The following is a 15,674-nucleotide window of genomic DNA, read 5'->3' on the forward strand; positions in this document are numbered from 1 at the left end:
GTAACAGCAAGACTTGAACATCCCAACACAGATAAAGTAGAAGAAAACAACCTTTAAAATGTGAATATGGTAGAGGCTCTTAAAGAAGAAATGAAAAATTCCCTTAAAGAAATGAAGGAAAAGACCAACAAAAATAATTGGAAGAAATCAATAAATTTCTTAAAGAAAGCCAAGAAAAACAAGGAAAAAAATCAAACAGGTAAAGGAAACCAAGGAAAAAAATCAAACAGGTAAAGGAAACAGTTCAAACAGTTCAAGATTTAAAAACTGAAATGAAGGCAATAAAGAAAACATAAACTGAAAAACTCCTGAACATGGAAAATACGGGTAAATGAACAGAAACTATAGATGTGACCATAACTAACAGAACACAAGAGATGGAAGAGAGAATCTCAAGAGTTGAAGATACAATAGAGAAAATAGATTCGTCAGCCAAAGAAAATGTTAAATCCAACAAATTCATAACACAAAACATCCATAAAAACTGGGACACCATGAAAAGATCAAACCTAAGAATAAAAGGGAGAGTAGAAGGAGAACTTCAGATCAAAGACACAGAAAATACATTCAACAAAATCATATAAGGAAACTTTCCTGGGCTGGAGAGATGGCTCAGAGGTTAAGAGAACTGACTGCTGTTCTGGAGGTCCTGAGTTCAATTCCCAGCATGACACACACCCATGTATAATGAGATCTGGTATCCACAACACTATATACACAATAAATAAAATTTTTTTAAAAAAGAAAACTTTCCCAACCAAAGAAGGACATGCCAATGAAGGTACAAGAAGCTTAAAGAATATCAAACAGATGACCAAAAAAGTTCCCTCACCATATAATATCTAAAACATTAAAGATACAGAATAAAGAAAGTGTATCATGATCTACAAAGGAAAATGGCCAAGTAACATATAAATACAAACCTATCAGAATTACACCTGACTTCTCAATGGAAACTCTGAAAGTCAGAAGGTTCTGCATAGATGTGCTGCAGACAATAAGACACCACAGATGTCAGCCCAGACTACTACACCCAGCAAAGCTTTCAATCACCACAGACAGAGATAACGATATTCCATGACAAAACCAGATTTTAAATATTTTCCTTCTAGTACTTTCTGTAAACTCCAACTCAAGGAAATTAGCCGCACCCATGAAAACACAGGCAACACATAATTCACACCAGAAAACCAGAAAGAAAGGAAACACAAAACGCTACCACCGGAAAAAAAAAAAAACAACAAAACAAGAATTAACAATAATTGGTCATTAATATATTTTAATATCAGTGGACTCAATTCACCTATAAAAAGACACAGGCTAGCAGAATGGATACAAAAACAGGATCCATTCTTCTGCTGCATACAAGAAACACACCTCGGTTGTTCTGATAGCCGGCCTGCAGCAGCTAAGACCGCAGGCAGGGACTCTTCTGACCAGTGAGGGGCTCTGATCCTGTGCAGGGGTAAGTGTGTGGACCGGTGAGGGGACACACAATATTCCCGCCATCCTTATCTCCCTGGCTACTCAAAAGGGGCAGCTTCCCCCAGCTAATCCCTCTCTCCTGCTACGCCATCCCAGCTTTTGGCCTCGAACCCCTCCCCTCTCCCTTTTTCAGGGCTTAAATTCCTCCATCTCAGCCAGGGTGGGCACCACGGGTCTGGATAGGTGGTGAGTGCAAAGGGAAGGAAGTCCCTTTGTTCTAATAGCCTGCCTGCAGCTAGCTAAGACTGCAGGCAAAGTGATTCCTGGATAGCAAGGGACACTAATCCAGTAGAAGAAGACCCAGCGGAGGGAAGAGCCATTGGAGAGCATCTGAAGGAAGAGATGGGCAGGCGCCAAGGCAAGAATTCCTCCAACAATCTGAAAAACAACATGAAATCACCAGATCCCAGCGATCTTACGACAGAAGGACTTGAACGCCCTATTCCGGAAGAAGTGGAAAACAGTGTCATTATGAAAGCAATAGAGTCTCTAAAACAGGGTATGAATAACTCACTTAAAGAAATAGAAGAGAAATATAACAAAAAAATGGAAGAAATGAGTAAAGAAATGGAAGACAAATATAACAAAAAGTTTGAAGAAATGAGTAAATTCGTAAATGATACCCTGGGAAACCAAGAAAAAGCAATCAAACAGGTAATGGAATCAGTGCAAGAATTGAAAACTGAAATGGAGGCAGTGAAGAAAACACAAACCGAGGGCCGGCTGGATATGGAAAATCTAGGTAAACGAACGGAGACTACAGAATCAAGCTTAACCAATAGAATACAAGAGATAGAAGAACGAATCTCAGATTATGAAGACACCATAGAGAAAATAAACGCCCTGACCAAAGAAAACAGCAAATCCAACAAATTCTCATCACAAAACATTCAGGAAATATGGGACATAATATAAAAACCAAATCTAAGAATAATAGGAGTAGAAGAAGGAGAAGAAGTGCAGATCAAAGGTCCAGAAGATATATTCAACAAAATTATAGAAGAAAACTTTCCCAACCTAAAGAGGGATATTCCTATGAAGGTGCAAGAAGCATACAGAACACCGAATAGACTGGATCAGAAAAAAACGTCCCCTCGCCATATAATAATCAAAACACAAAGCAGTCAGATTAAAGAAAGGATATTAAGAGCTGCAAAGGAAAAAGGTCAAGTAACCTATAAAGGTAAACCTATCAGACTTATACCAGACTTCTCTATAGAAACCATGAAAGCCAGAAGGTCCTGGATAGAGGTACTGCAGAAATTAAGGGACCATGGATGCAAGCCCAGACTACTTTACCCAGCCAAGCTTTCGTTCACTATCAACGGAGAAAACAAAATTTTCCAGGATAAAAACAAATTTAAACAATATGTAACTACTAATCCAGCCTTACAGAGAATACTAGAAGGAAAATTACATCCCAAGGAATCCAACACTGCCAACACTGACTACAATAATTCAGACATCTAGCGACCCTTCACTAGAACAATTCAAAGAAGGAAAACACATACACTCTATTACCACCAAAAAAATGACTGGAGTCAACAACCAATGGTCATTAATATCTCTTAATATCAATGGACTCAATTCACCTATAAAGAGGCACAGACTTAGAGATTGGATACGAAAACAGGATCCAACATTCTGCTGTTTACAAGAAACACACCTCAACCACAAAGACAGACACCTACTCAGAGTAAAGGGTTGGGAAAAGGTCTTCCAAGCAAATGGACCTAAGAAACAAGCGGGTGTGGCCATTCTAATATCTAACAAAATCGACTTCAAACTAAAATCAATCAGAAGAGATGGAGATGGACATTTCATACTCATAACAGGAACAACTCATCAGGAAGAAGTCTCAATCCTGAATATCTATGCCCCTAATGTAAAGGCACCCACATATGTAAAAGAAACTCTTCTAGAACTCAAGGCAGTCATCAAACCACACACGCTAATAGTAGGAGACTTCAACACTCCTCTCTCACCAATGGACAGGTCAATCAGACAGAAACCAAACAGAGAATTAAGAGATTTATTGGAGGTATTGAATCAAATGGACTTAACAGACATCTATAGAACACTCCACCCAAATAGGAAAGAATATACCTTCTTCTCTGCAGTTCATGGAACCTTCTCGAAGATTGACCACATACTCGGCAACAAAGCAAACTCCCACAGATACAAAAAAATATTAGTAACCACCTGTGTCTTGTCAGATCACCATGGATTAAAATTAGAATTCAACAACAATGCTACCCCCAGGAAGTCAACAAACTCATGGAAGTTGAACAGTCAACTACTAAATCACCCCTGGGTCAAGGACGAAATTAAGAAAGAAATTAAAGTCTTCCTTGAATTTAATGAAAACAAAGACACAACATACTCAAACCTATGGGACACTATGAAAGCAGTGCTAAGAGGAAAGTTCATAGCAATAGGTGCCCAAATAAAGAAAACGGAGAAAGCACACATTGGAGACCTAACAGCACACTTGAAAGCTCTAGAAAAAAAAGAAGCTGATTCACCCAGGAGGAGTAGAAGACTGGAAATAATCAAACTGAGGGCTGAAATCAACAAAATAGAAACACAGAAAACAATCCAAAGAATCAATGAATCAAAAAGCTGGTTCTTGGAGAAAATCAACAAGATTGACAAACCCCTATCCAAACTATCAAACGGCAGAGAGAGCACATGCAAATTAATAGGATCAGAAATGAAAAGGGGGATATAACCACAGATTCAGAGGAAATTCAGAGAATCATTAGATCTTACTACGAAAGTTTATATGCCACAAAGTTGGAAAATGTAAAAGAAATGGACATTTTTTAGATAAGTACCATATACCAAAGTTGAACCAAGAACAGGTGAATAATCTAAATAGACCTGTTAGTCGTGAAGAACTAGAAGCTGTTATCAGAAATCTCCCTACCAAAAAAAGTCCAGGACCAGATGGTTTCAATGCAGAATTCTACCAGAATTTCCAGGAAGAGCTAATTCCTATACTCCTTAATGTATTCCATAATATAGAAACAGAAGAGTCATTGCCAAACTCCTTTTATGAAGCTACAGTTACCTTAATACCAAAACCACACAAAGACACAACCAAGAAAGAGAATTACAGGCCAATCTCACTCATGAACATCGACGCGAAAATTCTCAATAAAATCCTGGCAAACCGAATCCAGGAACACATTAGAAAAATTATCCATTATGATCAAGTAGGCTTCATCCCAGAGATGCAGGGCTGGTTCAATATACGCAAATCTATCAATGTAATCCATCATATAAATAAACTGAAAGAAAAAAATCATATGATCATTTCATTGGATGCTGAAAAAGCATTTGACAAAATTCAACACCCATTTATGATAAAGGTGTTGGAGAGACTGGGGATACAAGGATCATACCTAAATATAATAAAAGAAATATACAGCAAGCCGACAGCTAACATCAAATTGAATGGAGAGAAACTCAAAGCCTTTCCACTAAAATCAGGAACACGACAAGGCTGTCCACTCTCTCCATACCTCTTCAATATAGTGCTTGAAGTTCTAGCAATAGCAATAAGACAACATAAGGAGATCAAGGGGATTCGAATTGGAAAAGATGAAGTTAAACTTTCGTTATTTGCTGACGATATGATAGTGTACATAAGTGACCCCAAAGACTCTACCAAAGAACTCCTACAGCTGATAAACACCTTTAGTAACGTGGCAGGATACAAGATCAACTCCAAAAAATCAGTGGCCCTCCTATACACGAAGGATAAAGAAGCTGAGAGGGAAATCAGAGAAACATCACCTTTCACGATAGCCACAAATAGCATAAAATATCTTGGGGTTACTCTAACCAAGGAAGTGAAAGACCTATTTGATAAGAACTTTAAGTCTTTGAAGAAAGAAATTGAGGAGGATACCAGAAAATGGAAAGATCTCCCTTGTTCTTGGATTGGGAGGATCAACATAGTAAAAATGGCAATTCTACCAAAAGCAATCTATAGATTCAATGCAATCCCCATCAAAATCCCATCAAACTTCTTCACAGACCTTGAGAAAACAATAATCAAGTTTATTTGGAAAAATAAAAAACCCAGGATAGCCAAAACAATCTTATACAATAAAGGAACTTCAGGAGGCATTACCATCCCTGACTTCAAACTCTATTACAGAGCTACAGTATTGAAAACAGCTTGGTATTGGCATAAGAACAGAGAAGTCGACCTATGGAATCAAATAGAAGACCCGGATATTAACCCACAAACCTATGAGCACCTAATTTTTGACAAGGGAGCTAAAGGTATACAATGGAAGAAGGAAAGCATCTTTAACAAATGGTGCTGGCATAACTGGATGTCAACCTGTAGAAGGATGAAAGTAGATCCATACCTATCACCATGCACAAAACTCAGGTCCAAATGGATTAAAGACATCAACATTAATCCGTCCACTTTGAACCTGATAGAAGAGAAAGTGGGAAGTAGTCTACAAGATATAGGCACAGGAGGCCTCTTCCTAAGTAGGACCCCAGCAGCACAGACAATAAGAGAAACAATGAATAAATGGGATCTACTGAAACTGAGAAGCTTCTGTAAAGCAAAGGACACTGTCAGTAAGACAAAAAGGCTGCCTTCTGACTGGGAGAAGATCTTCACCAACCCCTCATCAGACAAAGGTCTGATCTCCAAAATATACAAAGAACTCAAGAAACTAGGCACTAAATCTCTAAATAACCCAATTTAAAAAATGGGGTACTGAACTGAACAGAGAATTCACAACAGATGAACTTCGAATGGCCAGAAGACACTTAAGGTCATGCTCAACCTCCTTAGCGATCAGGGAAATGCAAATCAAAACCACTTTGAGATACCATCTTACACCTGTCAGAATAGCTAAAGTCAAAAACACCAATGATAGCCTATGCTGGAGAGGATGTGGGGTGAGGGGAACTCTCATCCATTGTTGGTGGGAATGCAAACTTGTGCAGCCACTGTGGAAATCAGTGTGGCGGTTTCTCAGGAAACTGGGAGTCAACCTCCCTCAGGACCCAGCAATTCCACTCTTGGGAATTTACCCTAGAGATTCCCTAGCATACAACAAAAGCATTTGTTCAACTATGTTCATAGCAGCACTATTTGTAATAGCCAGAACCTGGAAACAGCCGAGGTGCCCCTCAATAGAAGAATGGTTAAAAAAGGTGTGGAACATATACACGTTAGAGTTTTACTCAGCGGTAAAAAATAATGACATCTTGACTTTTGCATGCAAATGGATGGACATAGAAAACGCTTTACTGAGTGAGGTAAGCCAGACCCAAAGAGAGGAACACGGTATGTATTCACTCATAAGTGGATTCTAACCATAATTTAAAGGTATTTGAGCCTATTTTTCGTGATCCTAGAGAAGCTAAATAAGAAGACGATCCTGATGAAGATTATTTAGCTATCCGCCAGGAGGTAGGAAATAGTCAAGAGTCCCAGGTAACCTTGGGTGCATGGGGGGGGTGGGAGGGTTGTTGGAAGGGGAGAGGGTTAGAGAGAAGGGAGTAGGGGAGGAATGGAGAAAGCTCGGTTGACCAGGATGGGGGGAAGGGAGGAAGGATGAATAAGGGATCAGGGAAGAATATATTTCAACTAAGGGAGTCATTTTAGGGTTTATAGGAAACTTGATTATATATGGGATCCCAGGTCCAAGGAGAGATCCCCAGATTGTTCTCTGGACAGAGGAGAGGGTGCCTGAACCGGCCTTGGCCCACAACCATACTGATGAATATTTTGCATGTCACCATAGAACCCTCATCTGGCGATGGATGGAGATGGAGGCGGAGAACCACGTTGGAACACTGGACCTAGCTCCCTAGGTCCAAATGAGAGGCAGAAGGAAAGAGATCGTGAGCAATGAAGGCAAGGGCACAGGAAACCTTCATCCGACGTTGGATGGCGATACAGATGGAGACCCATATTGGAACACCGAACTGAGCACTCCACAGTCCAAATGAGGAACAGAATGATGAAGAAAATAAAAAAAGTAATCAGGACTGCGAGGGATGCGAGCACCCACTGATACAAGGGGACTGATATAATGGGAGTTCACCAAGGCCTGTTGGCCTGGGACTGAACGAGGACATGATCCAGCCAGATTCTCTAAATGTGGCTGGCCCGGAGCCTTTTTGAAAAGCCGTTGACAATGACACTGGGACTTGTTTCCTCTGCATGTACTGGATTTTGGCGCTCCAGTCTGTTTGGACTCTCACCTTCCCTGGACCTGGAGGGAGGGGGGAGGAACTCGGGCTTCCCACAGGGCAGGAAACCCTGACTGCTCTGGGGGATGGAGAGGGAGAGAGGGAGTGAGGGGAGTGGGAGGGTGGTGGGAGGAGGGGCTGAAATGGAAACTTTTATAATTTAATAATAAAAAAAATTAAAAAAAAAAAAAAGAAACACACCTCAACCTCAAAGACAGACATGACCTCAGTGTAAAAGGTTGGGAAAAGATTTTTCAATCAAATGGACCTAAGAAACAAGTGGGTGTAATTATCCTAATATTTAGCAAAATAGACTTCAAACTTACGTCAATCAAAGGAGATGGATCACCATGGCTTAAAGTTAGAATTCAACAACAGTCATTCAAGAAGCCGACAAACTCATGGAAAGTGAATAATGCTCAACTGAATCACTCCTGGGTCATGGAAGAAATAAATAAAGATATTAAAGACTTCCTAGAATTCAACGAAAATGAACACACAACATATCCAAACCTATGGAATACTATGAAAGCAGTGCTAAGAGGAAAATTCATAGCACTAAGTGCCTACATAAAGAAAGTGGAGAAAACTCACATCAGTGAACAGCGCACTTGAAAGCTCTAGAACAAAAAGAAGCAGAGTCACCAAGGAGGAGTAGACAACAGGAAATAATCAAATTGAGGGCTGAAATTGATAAAATAGAAACAAAGAAAACAATACAAAAACTCAATGAAACAAAGAGATGGTTCTTTAAGAAAATCAATAAGATAGACAAATCCTTATGCAAACTAATCAAAAGGCAGAGAGAGAACATCCACATTAACAAAATCAGAAATAAAAAGAGGAATAGCAATGGACACTGAGGAAATCCAGAGAATCATTAGGTCATACTTCAAAAAGTTATACTCCACAAAATTGTAAAAACTAAAAGAAATTAACAATTTTTAGAGAGGTGCCACACACCAAAATTAAATCAAGAACAGATAAACAATTAAAATAGACTTATATCCCCTAAGGAAATAGAAGCTGTCATCAAAAATCTCCCATACAAACAAAAAAAATAGCCCAGGAAAGATTGCTTTCTGTACAGAATTCAATGAGAACTTCAAAAAAGAGCTAATACCAATACTTCTTAAATTTTTCCACACAATAAAAACAGAGGGAATATTGCCAAACACTTTTTATGAGGCTACAGTTACCCTGATACCCAAACCATACAAAGACTCAACTAAGAAAAAGAGTTACAGACCAATCTCCCTCACGAACATTGACACAAAAATACTCAATAATATATTACAAACCAAATACAAGAACACATCAAAAATGCACCCACCATGATCAAGTTGACTTCATCCCAGAGATGCAGGGGTCATTCAACATATGAAAATCTGTCAGTATAATCCACCATATCAATAAACTGAAAGAAAAAAACCATATGATCATCTCATTAGATGCTGAAAATGCATTCGACAATATCCAACACACTTTTATGATAAAGGCCTTGAAGAGATCAGAATACAAAGAACGTATCTAACACAGTAAAAGCAATATACAGCAAGCTGACAGTCAACATCAAATTAAGTGGAGAGAAACTCAAATGATTCCACTAAAATCAGGAACAAGATAAGGCTGTCCACTCTCCCCATATCTATTCTATATAGTATTCAATGTTCTAGCCAAAGGAATAAGACAACAAAAGAAGATTAAGGGGATGCAAATTGGAAAGGAAGAAGTCAAATTTTCACTATTTGCAGATATGATAGTATACATAAGTGACCTCAAAAATTCTACCAGGAAACTCTTACTGCTGATAAACACCTTCAGTAATGTGGCAGGATACAAAATCAACTAAAAATAAAAAACAGTAGCCCTCCTATATACAAATGATAAAAGAACTGAGAAAGAAATCAGAGAAACATCACCCTTCACAATAGCCACAAGTAATATAAAGTATGTTGGTGTAACTCTAACCAAACAAGTGAAAGACCTGTATGACAAGAACTTTAAGTCTTTGAAGAAAGAGATAAAAGAAGGTATCAGAAAATAGAAAGGTCTCCCTTCCAAGGTCTCTTGGAAGGAGCAACATAATAAAAATGGCAATCTTGCTGCGCGGTAGTGGTGCACACCTTTAATCCTAGCACTCAGGAGACAAAGGCAGGTGAATTTCTGTGAGTTCGAGGCCAATCTGTTCTACAGAGTGAGTTCAGAGATTGGCTCTATAGCTACTGAGAAACCCTGTCCCAAAAGACACCCCTCCCCCCAAAAAACGAATGGGAATCTTACCAAAGGCAATCTACAGATTCAATGCAATCCCCATAAAAATCTCAAGACAATTCTATTCTTCACAGACCTCGAAAGAACAACATTCAGCTTCATATGGAAAACAAAAATTAATCCAAAACAATCCTGTACAATAAAAGAACTCCTGGAGGCATCACCATCCATGACTTCAAGCTCTACTATAAAATATAGTAATGAAACAGCTTGGTATTGGCATAAAAACAGAAAGGTGGACCAAGTGAATCAAATTGAAGTCTGTGATATCAACCTACACACCTATGAACACCTGATTTTTGACAAAGAATCTAAAATTATACAATGGAAAGAAGACAGCATCTTCAACAAATGGTTATGGCGTAACTGGATAGCGACATGTAGAAGAATGCAAATAGATCCATATCTACCACGCATAAAACTCAAGCCCAAATGGATCAAAGACCTCAACATAAATTCAGCTACACTGAACCTGATAGAAGAGATAGTGGGAAGTAGCCTAGAACACATGGGCATAAAAGACCACTTTCTAAAGAGAAACAATTAATAAATGGGACCTCTTGAAACTGAGAAGCTTCTGTAGGCAAAGAACACAGTCAAAAAGACAAATAGCATCCTACAGAATGGGAAAAGATCTTTACCAACCCCACATCAGACAGAGGACTGATATCCAAAATACACAAAGAACTCAAGAAACTAGATATCAAAATACCAAATAATCCAATTAAAAAATAGAGTACAGAACTAAACAGAGAATTCTCAACAGAAGAGTCTCAAATGGCTGAAAGAAACTTAAGAAGGAATTGCTCAACATCCTTAGCAATCAAGGAAATGCAAATCAAAACAATTCTGAGATACTATCTTACACATATCAGAATGGCTAAGATCAAAAATGCCGATAACAGCTTATGATGGAGAGGGTGTGGAGTAAAGGATACACTCCTTCATTGCTGGTGGAAGTACAAACTTGTACAGCCTCTTTGGAAATCAGTGTGGTGGATTCTCAAAAGATTGGGTATCATCTACCTCAGGACCCACCAATACCACTCTTGGGCATATACCCAAAGGATGCACATTTATACCACAAGGACATTTGTTCAACTATGTTTATAGTAGCATTGTTCACAATAGCCAGAACCTGGAAACAACTTAGATGCCCCTCAGCTGAAGAAAAGATAAAGAAAATGTGGTACATTTACACAACGGAGTACTACTCAGCAGTAAAAGACAATGACATCTTGAAATTTGCAGGTAAATGAATAGAACTAGAAAAAAAACATTCTAAGTGAGGTAACCCAGACCCAGAAAGAAAAACATGTATGCACTCACTAATAAATGGATATTAGACATAAAGCAAAGGATAATCAGGCTATTGTCCATGATCCCAGAGAAGCTAGGGAACAAGGAGAACCCTAAGAAAGACATACATGAATCTCCCTGGGAAGGGGAAATAGGCAGCATTGACGGGGGGAATGGAGGGCAGAAGTGAAGTGGGAGGAGAAAATGGGAGGGGTAGGAGAATTGGGGCCATTATGGGGTTAGCAAGAAATCTGGCAGTAGGGAAATTCCCAGGAATCCACAAGGATGACTCCAGCTAAGAATCTAAGCCATAGTGGAAAGGGTGTGTAACTGACCTTTCCCTGTACTCAGATTGATGACTACCCAAATTGCCATCATAGAACCTTCCTCTAGCAACTGATGGAAGCAGATTCAGAGATCCACAGCTAAACACTGGGCTGATCTCCCAAAGTGCAGTCAAAAAGAGGGAGGTGCAATAATATGACCAAAGGGGTCAAGATCATGATGGTGATACCCACAGAAACAGCTGACCTGAGCTAGTGGGAGCTCACTGACTCTGGATTGAGAGCTGGGGAACCTGCATAAGCCCAAACTAGGCCCTCTGAATGTGGGTGACAGTTGGTGCTTGGGCAGACTGTGTGGCCACTGGCAGTGGGACCAAGATTTATCCCTAGTTCTTGAACTGGCTTTTTGGAGCCCATTCTCTTTGGAGGGATTTCTTGCTCAGCCTAGATTCAGAGGTAGAGGGCCTTGATCCTGCCTCAATTGATGTGACAGACATTGTTGCCTCCCCAGGGGAGACCTCACCCTTTCTGAGGAGTGGATGGGGGTTGAGGTGGGAAGAAGGTGGGGGGAGTTGGAGGAGGTGAGGGTGTGGGAACTGGCATTGGTATGTAAAATGAGAAACGATTGTTTAAAAAACCTATTAATCACTTCTCTGCCTTTTGCCTAACATAAAGTATATAATATCTGTTCTTTAAAGTTTAATATCTTGTATGTCCTCTGTGCAAGGACAATAAATTAAATGGAGTTTTGGAGCTTGGAGATGATATAAAATTTGTTTCAAGCACTATATACAGAGATCTGACATTTGCATATCCTCTAGGACTGGTGTCTACTCTGGTTCAGGGATGAGGGTTTAGATGGCAAAATATAAGGGAGATACGTTCTGTAATTCTTTTGGTTTTACATTTATTTATTGCTGTGTGTCTGTGTTTGTGCCGCAGGGGGTGTGTAGAAGTCAGAGCAACTTGAAAGAGTTCATCATCTTCTACTATGTGGGTTCTGGGGTTCACTCTTAGGTCTTCAGGCTTTGCATTAAGTACCTGTACCTGCAGAGGCATCTCACTGGATTCTTTTTGTAATTCCTGGGTACTGAAAAGCCATCTGATTTAGGGACCTGGGCTTTAGTTTGTAGATGTATTCTTTTCAGCACATAAACAATGCTTAGACCTTTGGAGCCGAACTGTTGTGCCAGGGAGATGGTTCAGCAAGTTAAGTTGCTTGTGATATAAACCTGACAACCTGAGTCCAACACCCAGAATACACACAAAGGTGGAAGGAGAGAACTGACTCTTCTGACCTCCACATGTGTACCACGGTGTCATGGCCACACATGTCAAACACATAAATACATTAACAATAAATAAAATGAGCAGCGAGAAGCTGGGTGGTGGGCTGAGGGCACTTGCGGCTCTAGTAAAGGCCCATATGGTACATCACAGACTTTGGTGACACCAGTGCCACATGATCTGACACTTCCAACTCTTTGGCACTGGGTATGCACATGGCACACATACATACATGCGGGAAAGACCTAAAGAATAGAAATAAAACCTTACTTGCATGTCTTAATTTTTCTGAGACAGGGCCTCCCTATATAGGCCATCTGCTTCTGTTTCCTGAGTGCTCGTCCACATTAAAGGCCTGTGGACCATACTCGGCAAAATAAATAAACCATTTTTTAAGATCAATAAAATAAACACATAAAATAAAACTTTAGAGACAGACTACTAGCTAGAATGTTCTAATGTGTGTCTTTTCAGTTAGATATGCACCACAGAAAAACCAAGGCATCATGTATGGAACCATAAGAATTTCGGTTTTCACTTTGATATTGTTATTCCTTATTATAATTTTCTTAAGATTATTAAAAATTTAAGAAAGCCACATGGCATCTTCTTACTATAATTTCCTGAAGACTATTAAAAATTCAAGAAGGAAATGGGAGAAGGGGAGGAAGTGGAAATTTTGAATGGTATTATTTATAAAGCAATAAAAGTTAAAAAAAATTAATAAATGGTGCTGATGCCAAAAAAAAAAATTCAAGAAGGTCACATGGTCTCATAAAAAGCAGAAAATCGACAGCTTGGCCATTTATTGACCATATACTAATGTGGTAATAGCAAATTTTAAATTGTTTGAACCTAAAATGAAGACAGGCTGCCATGTGTACTTTGCAAGGCTTCAAAGGGCACATGTACATAAAATAGCCACATATGTTATTAAACTAGTCATCATCTGTCTCTCCTCCTCTTTCAGAATGGGTCTTGCCATGTAGTACAGGCTAGACCCTAATTCTCAGTGATCCTCCAACCCTCTAGCCTCTGTCTTCCGAGTGCTGGAGTTACAGGCTGCACACCCCCCCATCTCTACCTCTATCTTCATTCCGCCCATACTTCTATCTCTATCTCTCTCCCTCTCTCTCTCGCTCTATCCCTGTCTCACACCTGAGCACAAGGTCTCTCACATGCTAAGCTAGCGCTCCGCTACTCTGCTACATTCCCAGCCCCAAATTGCTCTTAAACACTTTAAGCTTTGGAGTTTTTTCTTAGTGTGTGTGTATTGTGTTGTTGTGTGTGTGTGTGTGTGTGTGAACTCACAGCAATATTCCCGCCTCAGCCTTCCAAGAGCAGAGATTATAGGTGTGAGCCACCACGCCTGACTTTTAACTGACTCATAATGTAAAGAAGAAATGACCAGTGTTTCTTCAATACATTCGATCATTCCAGATTTAATCAGAATAGGATACATAAAAAAAAATAGAGTATTGTTCCTTGATCATTGCAATTTCCACTTCTTACTAAAGGTGGCAGTGCCATTCTCTAAGGAGAAGGAAACTTTTGCAGATAACAGTCTTATTATTTGTTACACTTCTTTGCCTGGCATGGTGGCACATGACTTTAACACCAGCATAAGAGTCAGAGGCATGCCTGGTCTAAATTGTATTTCCCAGGAAGGTCGGGGTTATGTATTGAGGCCATGTCTCAGTAATAATAATAATAATAATAATAACAATAATAATAACAATAACAATAGCAATAGTAATAATAACTTTAAGATGTACAATATATTTTGGTCATATTTATCCCCGTTGCCCTTTGTTTTACCTCCTCCTACATTGTTTTTGAGGGTCTCACCTTGTTGACAAGGAACAACCTGTTCGGTGTTAGAATCTATTGTTTGGTGGTTGGTGTTTTAAAGGCACCCGCTGGAATGACACTGGTATAGAAAATAGAAAGTTATTCAAGTATGCTGGTTTGGTGGTACGCATTTTTAATACCAGCCCTCAAAATTCAGACAGGTGGGTCCTGCATTTGTGGTCTCTCGAGTTAGAGAGCGAGACTGTACAAAACAAAACAGAAAACAGCAAAAGGGTTTCAGTCGGGCGCTTTGCACAACTCCCTCCCCTACGATAGCTCTTTCTGCTTACTTTCCATGTTATGACATCTTTGTTGGCTGTCAGCACCACCTCCATGTTAGCTACTTAAGTAGGTGAGAAGTCATCCTGTTTCCCGCCTCCGTTTTTATTACCTATGTGATTGGCAGTGCCAACCACTGAAAACAGATAAGAGGTCACAGAAAAGAATGAAGACACTAGTCTACCTACGGAGCATAAGATTTTGTATAGTTTTTTGATAAAATAAAATGTACTTTAAAGCAAAAATTGTGAAGGTCTTCCCATTTCCCCCTAACTTTTGTCTTGGAAGCTCTGCTTAACCTTTGGCTTAGTTTTCTACTATCAGAGAAAATCAGAGTTGAGATGCAGAATGTAGAGGAAAGAGCACTTCTTTGGCATCAGAAAACCCATTTGGCACCTTTGTTCTGCTACTCTTAATTTGGTTTTCTCTAGAATAGTCATTTAAACCCTGATGCTTGGTTATCTCATTTATAGATTGAGGTTAATAATGGATCATGAAAAGTTGGCAGAAGATACAATAAACAGAAAAGCATTTGTGTAATTTATACATGTAGATTTTCAATGTACCACGCTTTAAACACAAATATTTAATGTATTGGGTCTTTGGTACGGTTTTTAAAGCCCCACCCTCTCTGCAGGAGTTGCTGGCTCTGCTGAAATGACTGTGCCCTTTGTCCTC

At 39.4% G+C, this 15,674-nt stretch overlaps 1 protein-coding gene and 1 non-coding gene across 3 annotated transcripts in view; one reads left to right on the top strand and one right to left on the bottom strand.

Moving 5' to 3' along the window:
- Positions 1–15,674, bottom strand: part of Tasl (TLR adaptor interacting with endolysosomal SLC15A4) — a 116,627-nt gene that overhangs the window by 70,287 nt on the left and 30,666 nt on the right. For both annotated transcript variants that reach the window (XM_085684522.2, XM_085684521.2), the window contains exon 3: positions 9,056–9,139. The gene's annotated coding sequence lies outside the window, so the exon portion shown is untranslated. The remainder of the gene's footprint in view (positions 1–9,055; positions 9,140–15,674) is intronic.
- LOC125410362 (U2 spliceosomal RNA) lies at positions 12,224–12,416 on the top strand. Its single transcript, XR_007235026.1, has one exon. It is a non-coding gene; the product is annotated as a U2 spliceosomal RNA (small nuclear RNA).

This window comes from Myodes glareolus, chromosome X, assembly GCF_982192425.1.
Source record: "Myodes glareolus chromosome X, mMyoGla1.1, whole genome shotgun sequence".
Lineage (NCBI taxonomy): Eukaryota > Metazoa > Chordata > Mammalia > Rodentia > Cricetidae > Myodes > Myodes glareolus.